This window comes from Oreochromis niloticus, linkage group LG13 (assembly GCF_001858045.2).
Source record: "Oreochromis niloticus isolate F11D_XX linkage group LG13, O_niloticus_UMD_NMBU, whole genome shotgun sequence".
NCBI classification, from domain to species: Eukaryota; Metazoa; Chordata; class Actinopteri; order Cichliformes; family Cichlidae; genus Oreochromis; species Oreochromis niloticus.
The window spans coordinates 4,996,372-5,011,907 of NC_031978.2; the positions used below are offsets into that span (position 1 = coordinate 4,996,372).

Sequence of the window (15,536 nt, forward strand, 5' to 3'; positions counted from 1 at the left end):
TAGTAAAACTTTGGCAATAGGAAATAGTGAGCACTTTATAACAACCACTAGTGTTCAGCCTAACTGTTCTAAACTGGCCCATTTTAAATTATTTTTTTATCACCCAGATTAACAACATCATACACCCTAAAGACTGCTATAACAGTAGGCCTGAGCAGAGACGTTACATGGAAATTATGGACGAGCAGAAGAACATCCACACTAACTAAGAAGGATCCTGTAGCTCGGTGCCCTAAGATCAATGAGCGGAAGCTGCTATTAAAGTGAGAGATTGAGAGCCTGCAATACAATGGGACTAGTACTGAGCAGCATGGATATAATGAGCTGACCTTGGCAGAAGAGAGCAGTGTTAAAGAAGGAAAACCGCCTGCCATGATGGATGCATCCACTGAGCTGAGGATGAAGACACAAAGCCACACAAACTGGGATGCAACTGTGCCGGCTCTCTGACAAAGTCCTATGAGGAGAGATGCTTGCAAACATCAACACAGCTCAACTCATTATCCCCACTACCAACATGTACACAGAAGAAGGCTGGAAGCCAGGAAGTTAGTTGGTAACATCGCCGATTCTTGCTGCCTTTTATTCTTCAGCACGTACATTATCTCACACTGTCAAATTCACCTCATTCAAATTTCGACATCAATGTTCCTGTCCAACAAACTATATGTCCATGCAGCCAGTCGGCCTCTTATCACCAGTCTTTTAATCCACTGTGATCTTCCACTCTCCCTTGAAGGGGTCTGGCATGGCGAAGCGATCCGCCTCCTCTCCATTTCCACATTAAATGTGTTGCTCAGGCACCTCATCCAAAGTTTTCGTGAGCCATGATTTCATCACCACCACCAGTGAGCAGTGTTGGGGGTGGGTGGTGCCTGGGTGAGGGTATCATTCCAGTTCAGTTTTTACCATTTTAAAATGTTCAGTTTCAGTTTAGTTTTTAGTTTTGATCGTTCATTTTAGTATTTTTAACTGTTACTATACGGAGGTTCTGCACAGGTATTAGAATATGAACACAGCACCTTTTCAGTGCAGATGACTCATACAGACATCAAGATCTCAATAAACAGATGCACCAAAGAGTAAAACTAGAGCCTGTAAATTTTATGTTATTTTAGTAATTTTTTTTAAAGTTCACAATATTATTTCATTGTATCGTCTTTTGTTTTCAAGTTATTAGTTTGGTTGAACTCTGTCCAGTCACCATCTTTTACTTTCAGCTGGGATTCTTTTCTGCAACATCCATTTTCAGTCTACCTGCCAAAGAATATTTAATATCTTGCACACTTATTTCATTGTTATAAAATTTTCTCCATATTTTCAGCACCACCCACCCCATCAAAAATGTCATTTCCATTGGTGTGTATCGTAACTCAACCGCTTCGTGCCCGTTTTTATGAATGGAGCTGGTTTTATTGTGAAGACACCATCAGGCTTTTTTCACTATTGTAAACATATACACAATAGCAGACACCACGGCTGCATTACAAAGCAAACCCTTCATTATTTAACCCTGGATTACATTACATTACATTGTGTCTTGTAAAACTAAGATTTGTCATCGCCTCTTTTGTCCTTCCTGGTGCTATAGTGGAACCAAAGACTGCCCAACACAGCTTTGCTTTGCAGTTAATAATTATTATTTTCCCAGGCAGCAGGATTAACAAGCATCTCAGATTGATTCAGACTGACTGACAGATTGGCAGAATAACAGTATGAGGTGACAAAACACGGCATCCCTCTGATATCAAGGTAAGACAATCCCTGATGCTGTTGCTATAGCGATCCCAACATGACAAATTCATGTGACATCTGTAAAAACCAAGATGGTGGTAAACAGCGATTGCACTTGTCAATCAAAGTAACCCCATGCTCAAGGGAAAATCTGAAGACACACAAACACGCACACTGTCACACACAACATATCAGCACCACATACAGTGACGATGTCGCTGGCTGCTGCCAGTTGAACACTATGTTACTGTGTGACTGTGCGTGTTCATTATCTAAGCCCTCACTATAGGATCTGTGCTCACTGTGGCACACTGCTAGACTAGAAAAAAATAGAGTGAAACTCATTTTTCTTGTGTCTTTGGGGGGGAAAGCATAAAACAAGATAACAGAGACAGACATAGTAGATAAAACTTGATAGAATCCACAAAATCACAACATGAGGCAAGCCGAGAGCTAGTTCTGAAACACACATCGAAAATGGAATAACCCACTGAAAAGTCTGTTTTAAAAAGTATGGTATAAATGAAGATAATTCACTGGTGTAGTGTCGGTCTATGTGATTATCCTAACTCATGTTTATGAACTCTGTCCTATGATAAGCCAGTTAAAGACAATTAGTTCTACAATCAATGTAAAATGCTTTCCTCTGACCTTAGACTCTAAGGTCAGGGGAAACATAACTCAGATAAATCAATCAAGCCCAATAACCTTTACTGTCCCCAAGAGGAAATTTGTCTTGAACATAGTGCTGCTTGATATGAAATAGAGAAAAAAAGACATTCAATAATGAAAGGCATATAATATTGTACTACTGCTAATAAAATATCAAATAGTGCTTGAAAGCAGAAAATGGAACACGATAAAAAAGGCCTCTAGCAATATATAAAGGACAGACATGAAAAAACATTACCACCATAACTTTGACTAGAAGCATCCATCGAATCAATAAAGGTAAAGCATATTTATATTTGCCATGATTCATCTTGCGCCCAGCTCACCTGAAAACCCTGCAAAACACTTACTGCTGCAACTGTAAAACAACATTTCATAAGTCATAAACCATCATAAGTTACGTTCAGAAGAAACTGCCCTGTCCCTAGCATCCTGCAGAGTGCATGCACTCAGTTTTTGAGGCAACAAGTGTTTGTGCGAGTGCAACATTTCATGACTCCATTTCACTCCCAGCTCAGAACCTCAGCCAGATATGCTGTTTCTGGGAAACAAAGGAAGCTAAGGAAGTGCTAACAGATTGCTGCACAGCGGGACACGAGCTGCAGTAAATGCATACCATCCTGCCAGTAAAACAGAAGCACACACATATACTCACACTCACAGACACAATATATGTAAAGGAGGAACAAGACAGGATGCAGAAGGTCCGTCTGTTTTGTTTCCTTTCCATCACTTCTTCCCTTCACTTTTCTCCATTTACTCCTCCATCTATCCATCTCCTATCAGTCCCTGCTGATCACAGTTAGATCCCCTGGCTTTAATCCTGGATTAAAAAATAGACAAATATTCATGTCATGCTGCTATAACACTGACTTAAATGTTGATCATATTGATGGTGATGATGATGATGATAAACTCATTTTTTCAGTTTCTTACTGCTGATGACACATGAACATCTTTAATGTCTAAAATTGAATGTCTGTTCAAGATCTATTGTCTATTTTCTTGTCTTATTACTGCACCTGTTTTATTGATGCTCACATTTTTTGAATTTAGGGCCATATTTCACATCCCATTTAAACAAGGTCATTGTGGAAATGCTGTAAAACTTTAGTAAAGAGCTTTGAAAGGTGAAATTAATAAAATGTAAAGCCATTATCAAAGTCTAAGAAAAAGAGGAAAAGGCCTACAAAGTCACTAACTGTCACTCCTGCACTTTCTTTGCAGTGTGGGTGTTAAATGCTGATGAACTACAAGGAAGCAACTGCTACATCCCAGCAACCAAAAGCCTAGAATGGCTATTTTATCTTAACCCACAACAGCAACTAAAAAGTTAAAAGGCTGTGCTGTGACAGCGCGAGTTCATAAGCTAGAAAACAAAAGTGAAATAGAAAAGAAAAAAATGCTGGAACGTTTATTCACTCCACACTGTTGCATGCAAGGTTGGAGCAGGATGAAGCTTATTTCAAATAAGATGGTGTAATTGGGGGGATAATGCACACTGACAGATCACACACACAGATGACCATTCACACTAAAAACTAATCTCAGCTGGAATCTTTGAATCTATTCAGGCATCCAAACATGCATGTGTCTGGACTGTGAGGGAAAGCAAGAAGGCCGCTCATGCCTGGGTCGAATGCATACATGCCTGCAGAAAAAGTTCCTCATTGGGTTGAATAAGTCAAACCTTAAACCATGCTGATGTGTGGCAGCAGTGCAAAGCACTTTCCAGCCTATATTTTTATTATTTTAACTACTGTTTACTGCGTTGTAAACTTCTTAGAAATTCAAATGCAAAACCTCAGTCACACACCAATAGCTTATAAATGATCTCAGTCCATTGTCACTTGTTTTTGTTTTTTCTTTTGTGTGTTTTCATTGTTTGCGTATTTTTACAGGTGCAGTTACATTTGAAAAAAAAAAAACCCCAGCTAATTAGTCATCATACGATTACTACAAGCAAGTAGTAATCAGATGCTAAATACTATTGTGACTGTGTGCGCAATAGACTGGAAATTTGAAATGGTTGCCTCAAGGATGGCAATCAGGTCTGTCTTCAAAGCAGCTTTTGTGCACAGTTTAGGTTTGTGATAAAATGCAGTCAATTACATGCAATCTGTGAAAATTTGGTGATTAACTGCTATAAATTGACAAGAAAGGACAAATCTGTTGCTGTCTACACACACAGAAGGTTACATTAAACAGATATACAGAGTCCAGAAATTCCTCCATAAAAAGTGATGTACTTGCTGTGAGACAGCAATTTAACTGCACAATGACAAATGGGCTTGACAATCTTGCTTTTATAAAGGAATATATCCAGAATACGAACAGTTGGGAACCAGTTGAGTCAAGCCCGCTATTGCAAAAAGACATGTCACAGTTGCACTAATTACCACAGGTGAATTCAGATTGAGAGCAACGTGTTAGTAATCTGCCTGTGTTTAGAAATTAGATGCCAATTATTTGCAAACCTTGACCATTCAGTCTGACTTCAGCCAGTCCATGTTGGAGAGTGATTGGTTGCAGTTAGGTTGCCTCCCTCTCTGCTTTGTGATCTAAAGTCATGAACACAGCTACTTGCAATCAGTGTTTCCGACAATTGGATAAGCAGCTAAGAAAACAGATGTGTGGGACAATGACCGGTTCACTATATCGCCCAAACCCTAACATTTTGAAACATGGCAAAAATTATTATTCAAAAAAATAGAATCAAGAGTTAAATTTTGACAAAGCCTTGGTGTAGCTCTCCTCTGGTTTTCTTAGGCTGAGATCTTCTGCATATTCAGTATCTATGAAAGCATGTGAAAGGTAGATCACATTCATTGTTAATGTGAAGGTGACTGGTGTAGCCTCCTACAGTCCCAACAAGCCATCACTCCAAACGCCTCTCCCATTAATCTTCCCCCAAAAAAACGCCTGGCACAGAAGAAGACGGCATACATGTGTCGGCAGGAAGCCATCACTCACAGGCAGACTCACAGCTAGCTAAGGTTATAAATGGTGAGCAGGGGCAGAAGGCCGTCAAGGAGGTCATAATACGAGGCCAAAGTCAAATCTTTTACATACACCACAGAATTGGGATCAGGAGTAACACATGCTTATATATTGTATGAAAGCACAGAGGGAAGAGCCATGAAAGGGTGACGGTGGCAGAGCAAGAGGAGGGGCAGCGAGCAGACTGATAAAAACAGAGACAGCGATGAGAGCATGAGGTATGGAGGAAGAGAGTCCAGCACCCCTTGAAATATTCATTTGCTCCGGGTGAATAATTGATGCAGCACAGAAGACAGATGCATGGGGGATAGACAGACAAATGGATGGAAAAAGAACAAGTGGGACAGACAGATTAAGAGAGAGAGCCCAATATCGCCAGGTAGTGTAGTTACAAATCTCCCTTTTCATCTTCTCCCCTGTCACTCTATCCAGAGGGAGGCCTGGCTACACCTTCGGCACCACCTCTCTACTCATTTAATACCATCTGCTTGTGTCATGCACACATCTGCTAATGGAAAGCTCAAGCCTTCACTCACCTCCTCATCTATTCAAATAAAAATAATATATTCTTTTAAAGCAGCATTACTCATGACTCCAACAACTTCTTCATCCCTTGCACACTTGCTTCTCTCGAGCATTTCAGTCTCAGAATAGCAGTATAGTTGTTGTCATATGCTTCTCACTAAATTATAAAAGGTAGTAATAAATGGAGGTAAATTTAGAAGGTATCAGAGATTGAGTTAAATGCATTGCTTCACTGATTCAACCTTATTAGGTAGGGTATGACCGCCAGTTTGCGGAAGCCTGTGGCATTTTACTAAAGGTTTATTGTTTATTGCTGATTGGTTAATATTACTAATGTTACTTATTTGCTTACTTTATGACTTCTCTATTCAGTCTGCTGCAACACTTGCCAGTATTTACTTCTTCTTTTTTTTTTTTTTTTTTTTTTTTTTCTTTTTTTGTCTGTCCCATTTGGTTCTTAAGCCGTCAGAATTGTTGTCTGAAGACCAACAAGGATACCAAATGGATTTATTTTGCCAAATGGATCATCATGGCATTGCCGTATTGGTCCATTTGATCAAACTTTGTTATTTTTATTTATTTTATTTTCAGTTGTTACAGATGGGACAGACATGACTGGGGGATAGGAAAGGGAGAAAGAAAGAGAGGAAGGAAAAGAAAAACAGAAGGGAAAAGGGACAGTGAGAAAGGGCACTTACAAAGACAAAGAGAAAGAAAAAAAAAATCTCCTGGATCACCTGTTGAGAGAAAAAGGAGAAGACAAGCAAAAAAAAAACAAACAAACAAAAAAAACAAACAAAAAAACCAAAAAACAAAGCAACATACTAAACACAACACCATCACATTAATCTAGCTAAGTGTGAACAGCAGTAAATACTAAATATTGAAAGCTGTTGTGCAGCACACAGGACAGACAGCGCACAATGTGCTTTGAAGTAGCAGCTAAGAAAGGTGTAGTTTATGTCTATGGACAGTGAACACCCGTGTGTACACCTGTGTGGATCAACGCGCTTGTATACAAAAGGTTTCCCCATGTAACGGTCTGCTAGAGGGTGTGGAGGCCCATAGCCCCGTCCCCCAGGGCATGAAGCAGGCATGGAGGAGATCCAGGCTCCAGACATCCAGAGGCCCCAGAGTGCGAGAGCCCAAGGAGGACCACCGGAGGGGCATCCGTGCCACCTTTCTGGGAAGGGCTGAGGAGATCCCCAGACGAGGGGGTCATCCAGTAGCCACGAAGCAGAAGCCAGAGGGGGCTACACCGGCGTGCCCGCCGGCTCTGCCGGCAGCCAGCTGTGCCAGAGTGAACCGAGTTGCAGGCCCCGAGGCCGGAGGCCCGAGGGCCCCCTTTGCTCCGGAAGAGGCCTGACCGAGCGACAGGCACCAGGCCCCGCCAAGTAGCCACCGGGAGTGAGCTGGTGCATACCTGAGCGCCCAGCCCCGGACACCAAGAACCACCAATGCACCAACCCCTGAGGGCATCAGTCACCAGCAGGGAGTGTGGTGAGGGGAGATAGGCCTCCACACTTGGAGGGCCTGGGAGTACCCAGGGAGGTGGAGTCTAAGACCCGACCTGACATATAGACACAGACAAACAGGCACACACAGACATAAACATGCTTTCCCACCCTCATGCACACATATACAAACACTCAGCACTCACCCAACGTAGGGACAGACATACATAGACATGTACACACAATCATACTCCCCAAACATACTCTATGCCCCGGGTCCAGGTACCCTCGCCCCCAGAGGGGGAAACGGCACCCAGACCCAAGATATGTGACCCTTTCCCCCGGGGTGGAGGCAAGCAGACCGCCCCAGGCTCCGTAGCAGCAGGGAGGCCAATCGGACGGCCAACACCTCCTCCCAGCCCCCCGCCCCGATGGCTAGTAGAGAACGGGGGTGTGTGAAGACCCCATACCTCCCTCCTCCCGCTCATGTGTAGTGTTGCTGCGTGTTGTTCTAAAGTGCATTTAAAACAAGGGAGGGCATGGTGCTGCTGCCAGAGAGCAGCAGGTGTTGCCAGTATTTACTTCTTCAGCAGCCTGATACTGTCACTTGTGGCCAGAGTTAAACAGAAATTGGCCTGGAATCATTAGAATCTGATAAGTCATGTTTAAAAGTAGCGGCAGATTATTAACAACAGAATACATTTAGAGTTTGTCTAAATGTATTCTGGGTCTGAACTATGGTTGGGCAATTTGCTCATAGTCCAATCATCCTATCACTTCCTGATGGCATTGTCGATGGCCGAGAGCATTAGAGCCAACGTTATTTATCCTTATTATGTTGCCCGTGTGCACAAAAGTGCACAAAAAAAGTGCACAGATGAAAGAGAAACATGCATACCAGGAGTTTATTTCTCATTTCCAACATGAAGAAATGTTTTAAAGTTGACATACAATGCCGATTGATTTAGCCAACTCTAATTAGTGAACACCAGTGCCTGGATATTAGCTAAACAGCTATAACATTATTAAGTCATGACATTTACTGGCAAATGCAGTCACATTACAATCTGACTTAAAAATCAATAGTCGGAAATATCTTCCTGTTTTCTGTTATTTGATGATGGATCAGTAAAACTGCTGCACACACAAACACGTACACACACATACACACTAAGTACTGCTTCTTGTGTGCGTGTTCATGCAAGCCAGACAGACATGTCTGTTTTGCAAGTGTCGATTATACGTGGCCCTACCCGTGCACGCTTGGGTAGGGGAGGGGCTGAAACTGCAGGGGTACGCCTTACATACACCTTGAGATTTTACAGAAGAACACAGCATTGACAGTCTCGCCCTGAGGGATGAATTTATGATGCACAGCACTGTAGATGTCTAAAAAAAAAAAAAAAAACGTGCTGCTTTCTAGCTATGAATCTTCCACTACAAGCTGCTGTTTGGAGAACCAGTTTTTATCAGCAGTCATTAAAGCCGGGTTAGCTCAGAGCTGATGTTTACTCTCTATGCATGTTTGAGGTTCATAACAAATGCACAAGAGTACCAAGTTATACTTTCAGGAAGTGATTTGAAAATAGCACTGCAAGTGGCCTAGAGGTGCGCATGGAGATGACTTTCAAGGGGAGATTAAATCTGATTTAAACTTGGCTAGATTTTTTTTTTTCAGCCTATCCCAGCTGTCTTTAGACAGGAGGAGGGTACATTGTGGACACCTCATTTAATAAAGACAAAATACACCATCTTTGTGAGCATTTAAAAACTACAGCTCCCAGGAGGATGCCTCAGAAAGTTGGGTGGACATCTGTCTATAGTGTTATGCTGTGCAACAGTGCCACAGTTAATGCATCAGGTTATTTAAGATTTAATAAGCCATAATGGCAGCAGTAAGGAAATTGAATTACAGCAGTATTAGCCCAGACAGTCTGCAGTGACACCCTGACTGTCTCCCTTCCCAACTGAATTACAGAACTAAAGTTAAGCAGACTGTCTGCTCACCAAAAAGAGAAGAAGAAATTCAAGGCTACAAGTTGAACTGACAGGTCAATGTGTCTTACAGGCTACATCAAAGCAGCCTTGTAGTATTGATTTTCTCTGTAATCCCCCACTACAGACAGACATTTACTGACCGCTAACTGCACGACAGCCCAGTGACACATTCATACTAGAGAGGAACACATAATTAAAAACAACCGCAGTGACACAAACACACAACCGCATGCACAAAGACTTTCAGTGACAGCATCTAGTCAGCTGAGATTGACATCATCCATGTGAGAAACAAAAAGACGCACACATGTTTGTGCTTAAGAGCTTCCAGAGACTGTTTTCATTCCCAACCCTTTAATCATCACCCTAACCCTTCACAGCACACGCCTGCTCTCAAACTGTGCCGTAAACTGACCTGTTAAAGAAGGGAGAGTTGTCCAGAAGTGATTTCACTTTGCAAAAATGCCTTCCCTCATGAAACGGATACGCACACACACACACACACACTCTCTCTTTCATACATTTGGGGAAAAAAGAAATCAGAAAAATTCACAGCCTTGAAAATCCTCCAAGAATAACACCACTCCTCCACTGTATAGTTTTAGATGACCATATTTAGAAAACACAGCTTAGTTTACGGCAGAGACTCGCTTGATTGAACCATATAATCTATAACAATGCACAGCACAGTGGAATTCCCTCTAAGGCCAGTCGGTGCCCTCCCTTGTGTTAGAAAAAACACAGCTGAGTCTCTGCTGAGGTTGCTGCAGCCTGAGTACACTCAGCAGCACTGTTCACCATTTTCACTACATGGGAATACTTTTCATGGTTGCACATTATATCACAGTATATTGATATTACATAGCAAGTCATATTTTACATATACTGTCAATATTAATCAATAAACAAGCAATCATACTGTAAATGATCTTATTTGAAATTTAAAACTGTATAGAGTATAATACAGCAAAGTCCAGGTGCAGATCTAAAATATACTATACTGTGATATTATATGTTTTGCATTTTACATTCTAGGAAAGTCTAATGGTGTAACGAGGAGAAATAAAGATCCAATGTCCTGCCAGCTTTTCCAGCTGAATATTAGGTTACTGGGGTTAGGAGTTGTCAAGTCATTATCTAACCTGAATGAGAGTAGAGTGTCAGGAAGGTAGCCTTTGCACCTCCAAGCAACACGTTTGTTTACTTTGGCTTTTTCTGAATATGCCCTCTGAATGACTTTAGAAGGCCCGGTTAAATGTGGTTATATCATCACACACAACACAACAACAACATCATCTAAGAGTACTTTACTGTAAATCTACCCAATAAGTTGGTTGATAAAAGGTTTTTTCTCATTTCTGCTGAGAGAGAAGCCGCTTCTATTCAACTGGGAATGAATAAATAAGACCTTATTTTAATTCTGTGCATGCAGTAAGCTTGCTTGAAGTGGTGGGAATACTGAAGCGAAAGAAAGTTGGAATTCAATCACAATGGGATTTCAAGTACAGTTCATTTTTTCTGAGGTAACATTGAGGTAACATTAATTCCAGCGATGTGTCCTCGAATGCAGGATCCCACTAGAGCCTGGGGAACTTCCTCCTTCCACAAGTTTCCAACTTTTATTCATCGTCAGTGTTCAGTTTTCTGTTGTGTTCAGTCAGTCAAAGATGTCACATTTGGGAGTCATGAATAAATTATAGATGGGAAATGAAATTGTGTTGAAGTGAGAGGAGGTCATTTACAACTTATGCACTTTTTTTGTAAATATGATATACTAATGAGTTTGTAAATACTTTTATTTTAAAGGAGGCAACACGCAGTGACTAGCACTGTTGTCTAACAGCAAAAAGGTCCTGAGTTTGTCCACCACAAGGCCAGGAACTGTCTGTGTGGAGTTTGCATGTTCTCCTTGTGTTTGCGTGGGTTCTCTCCACGTACTCCAGCTTCCTCCCACAGTCCAAAGACATGCAGATAGTGGGGTCGGGTTAATTGATGAATCTAAAATGTGCATAGGTGTGATTGTTGGTGCGAATGGTTGTCTGTCTCTCTTTGTCAGCCCTGTAACAGACCGGCAACCTGTCCAGGGTGTACCCTATCTCTGACGTTATGGTAGCTGGGATAGGCTCCAGCCCCCCAACCCTGACAAGAACAACCAGAAGAGAATGGATGGAGGAGGCAACACTGCTACAGTATATGTAAGGCACATAGTGTATAATCACTCGGTAAGACTGTGTAGAGTTTTTGGACAACAGGTTGTAAATGTTTTTCCTATTTTAGCTATTTTATTTTGAGATCAAAACATGTATGCTACAAAAGCAGAGATTGGCTTTCACTTTTATTTCATCACAGTTAAATGCAGGACAGCACAAAGGTGAAGTTATTAGCACCATACCCTCACAGCAAGAAGGTCCTGGCTTTGAATCCACTATCTATACGGCACCTTTCTGTATGAATTTGGTACCTGCCTCCCTAGACTATCACTGACACGCCACGAAACCATTCATACTGAATGATGTTACAAGCAGTATAAAGTTCTCCACAGCTTCTCCATACCATTTTGCATCTGTCACATGTTCCGAGGGGTTTTATTATCATCTACGGGGTGACCGTGGCTCAGGGGGTTGGGACGTGTATCTGCAACCGGAAGGTCGCCGGTTCGATCCCTGGGCTCTCTGTCCTGGTCGTTGTGTCCTTGGGCAAGACACTTTACCCTACCGCCTACTGGTGTTGGCCAGAGGGGCCGATGGTGCGATATGGCAGCCTCGCCTCTGTCAGTCTGCCCCAGGGCAGCTGTGGCTACAACAGTAGCTTGCCTCCACCAGTGTGTGAGAATGTGAGAGTGAATGAATAGTGGCATTGTAAAGCGCTTTGGGTGCCTTGAAAAGCGCTATATGAAATCCAATCCATTATTATTATTATTATTATCTTTGAGAAGCACATAGTGCCAGTGGTGGATATGCTAATTCTGGTACTCTGTGGCAAATTCCAGTCGGCTCCACGGTGTCAGGCAATAAGACCAGGGCCCACTAAAGGACGTTGGGCCCTCAGGCCACCCTCATGCAGTCTGTTTTATGATTGTTTTGTCAGAGACACTCCCACCATCAGTCTGCAGTAGGTCATATTCTAGAGCTCTGGCAGTGTTTTTTCTTGCTCAAACGAAGAGATACCGGAACTGCTGATGGATTAAGGACTTGGTGATGGATTAAGCCCTGTCCGCTGCTCTTAGAGTAGCTGCCTGTCTCCTGGAATCTCTTCCATACTCTTAAGACTGTGCTGGGAGACACAGCAAATCTTCTGGCAATGACATGTATTGATGATGCCATCCTGGAGGAGTTGGACTACCTGTGCAACCTCTGTAGGTTCCAGGTATCAGCTCATGCTAACAGTAGTGACACTAACCAAATGGAAAACTACTGAAAAGACAGTCAGAAAAGATCAGTAGAGCTACTTTACTGACCATATCAATATCCCAAACGTTTAACTGACTTAATGCTAGTTCCTTAATTTTTTGGGAGCAGTGTAAATTGCCCATTATTGTGAATGCGACTGGTTGTCTGTAACAGACTGGCGACCCGTCCAGGCTGTACCCTGCCTCTCACCTCTCTCTATAGCAGCTAAGATAGGTTCCAGCCCCTGAATCTGACCCTGAACTGGACATGCAGAAGAAAAGCGATGGATAATCAAATATAAACGCCTCTCAGATTACTGAGCTGCAATGTACTTAGTGTTTAAGGTGAGTTTGAGCTCTTTATCCTGCTGCTTCTCCTTGGTTACTGTGGATATGTTCTGAGTAGACAAAACACCCCCCAGACTTGACGAATCCTAAAACCATGTTTCACCGTGGGTTTGATATACTGCAGAATCGCTCTCTCTCTCTCGTTTGTCTCCTTACATACATTTCTCTGTTACTGCTACAAACTTGGATTCAACAGTAAATAAGATTTTTTCCCCAATATTTCCCCTCCTGAGAAATTATTTTGAGTACCTGTCTTTTTTTCCTCAGTGCAGTCTGGCATTTTTAATGAATTAATTTCCGTATCAGCAAACTAAGCTTGATGTATTGATCTCATAAAGATGAGGACACTACTGGACCACTGCCTTGTTTTTATTTCTGAATAAGGAAAGACTTCTCTCCATTGTTTTGAAGGGGATGGTAGATACAGCATTTCTGCTATTTCAAGCCTTTATTTGGATCACATAAGACGGTCTGATTGTATTATCTCGTCTCTGGTTCACAACGATTACAACACAAAAGCTTTTGGAATTTCATATAATATTCCATCTGGTAATTCACTGTCCTGCGTTAATCTGTTATTTTCAAATTTCTCTAGCTTCCATCCCCCAAGGAAACAGATTAACAGTGTTCTCCACAGTAACCTCAGAGCTTTATATGCCCTCTCTGCTCTGCCACTGTTGCCTTTTACTAGATTCCATACATTATTTCAGCATTATCTTGCCACTGGCAATACATCCAGTTTCCAATTTCCAAACCATTTATGGTTGTATTAAGTTCAAAAAGTCTTCTGATAAAACAGTAAGTAATATTATCTGTGACACCTCTTGAAGTCTGTGCAAAACTCTCGCAGTGGATAAAATACACAGAAGATAGCGACAGAGCTGCATAAAGCCAGTGATGGATAACCAGACAAGCCAGAAATGACGGCTGCATTGTTCACACTGAAGAGCGTGCACACAAAGGCGCACACATACAGACACATGCCCAAAGGTGTAGGGGTCCCCAAGCTAGGGCCAATGGGGAAGATTGAGATATCTCTGTGTGTGTGTGTGTGTGTGTGTGTGTGTGTGTGTGTGTGTGTGTGTGTGTGTGTGTGTGTGTGTGTGTGTGTGCGCGCATGCGTGCGTATCGAGGGAAAGCGAAATGAGGAGATGAATGGCCAACAATTGAATAACCTTGACCTTCTCTGCAGATATCCTTTATTAAAAATCAAGAAAAGCCCTTCTACCGGGAATAACGAAGGCAGAGAGAGAGACTGTGTGTCTGTGTGTCTGTGTATGTGAGAGAGTGTGAGTGTGTATGATTGATGTTACTAGGTCTCTATCACCTAAGGTATAGTCATGGTCCAATGGGTTTCACACTAGAGCATCATTCATTGCAAGCACCCCAATCTTTCTCTCTCTCGCACTCTCTCTCAAAACACACACACACACACACACACACACACACACACACACACACACACATTTCAAATGACTCCTGTACCTCAAATAAGGTCAAAGCAAAGCTAATAGCAACATGACCTGTTTAAACAAAGCAGAGTCACCTTAAGGAGAAGAGACAAAACAAGAAAAAGAAGGAAAAAGAAAGAAGCAAAGAGGATGGGAAGAGAAGAATAAGGGGGAAACAAAAAAGAACAGAAAGGAATACAAGATGTTGAACAACAAAAGAGATGGAGAAGAGAAATTTGTGATGCAGAGGAATAAAGAAAAAATGAGGAATGAAAATTAAAGATGCAGACAAAGAGGCAGAGCGATGAAGAAGAAGGATGACTGAGGAAAATAGAATCAATACAGAAGAATAGAAGAAAGAAAAAGAAAACAGACACAAGACAAAGATAAAAAGAGAAACAAGTAGAAAGAAATGATGGAAGGGAAAGGAAAGGAAAGGAAAGTAAGAAGAGGAGAAAGTGGTTAGGAAGATGTCTATGATAAATATGTATTAGAATAGATATTTAGTCACAAAAGTGTTTTATTAGTTAAGTTATATGACGTTTGAGTTATATGAGAAAAATGTAAAAGCACTGCTTTTACGGGATGAGACTTACAAGTCTTAAAGCATCTAGATATAAACCAAAAACCAGATATTTTTGGATAAAGGAAAAAATGGTTTTATTTCTATTTGTTATTCTTATGGGCAAGAAAAGGAAGAAGGAAGAACAGATACAACACGTGCCCAGCCTTCTTCACCATCACTCACAAAAACACAGAGCAAGCCGCATATCGATGTGGACATCCATACGCATGAGGTGACTTTGCTTTACCCATCTGCCTCTGCAGGATGTGAAAGTCATATTCAAATATTCATCCTCATCATTCCCTCAAGGTTTAACCTGTAGATAATGGGCTTTATTAGTCAGTCTATTAATGGTGCCTCGGCTCTATTAACCTGGGGAAACTCAAAGTTGAGTAATACAC

The 15,536-nt window shown here is 41.7% G+C and overlaps 1 protein-coding gene across 5 annotated transcripts in view; it reads right to left on the reverse strand.

Moving 5' to 3' along the window:
- atrnl1a (attractin-like 1a) overlaps positions 1–15,536 on the reverse strand; it is a 338,833-nt gene that overhangs the window by 296,960 nt on the left and 26,337 nt on the right. The gene's annotated exons all lie outside the window — the stretch shown is intronic.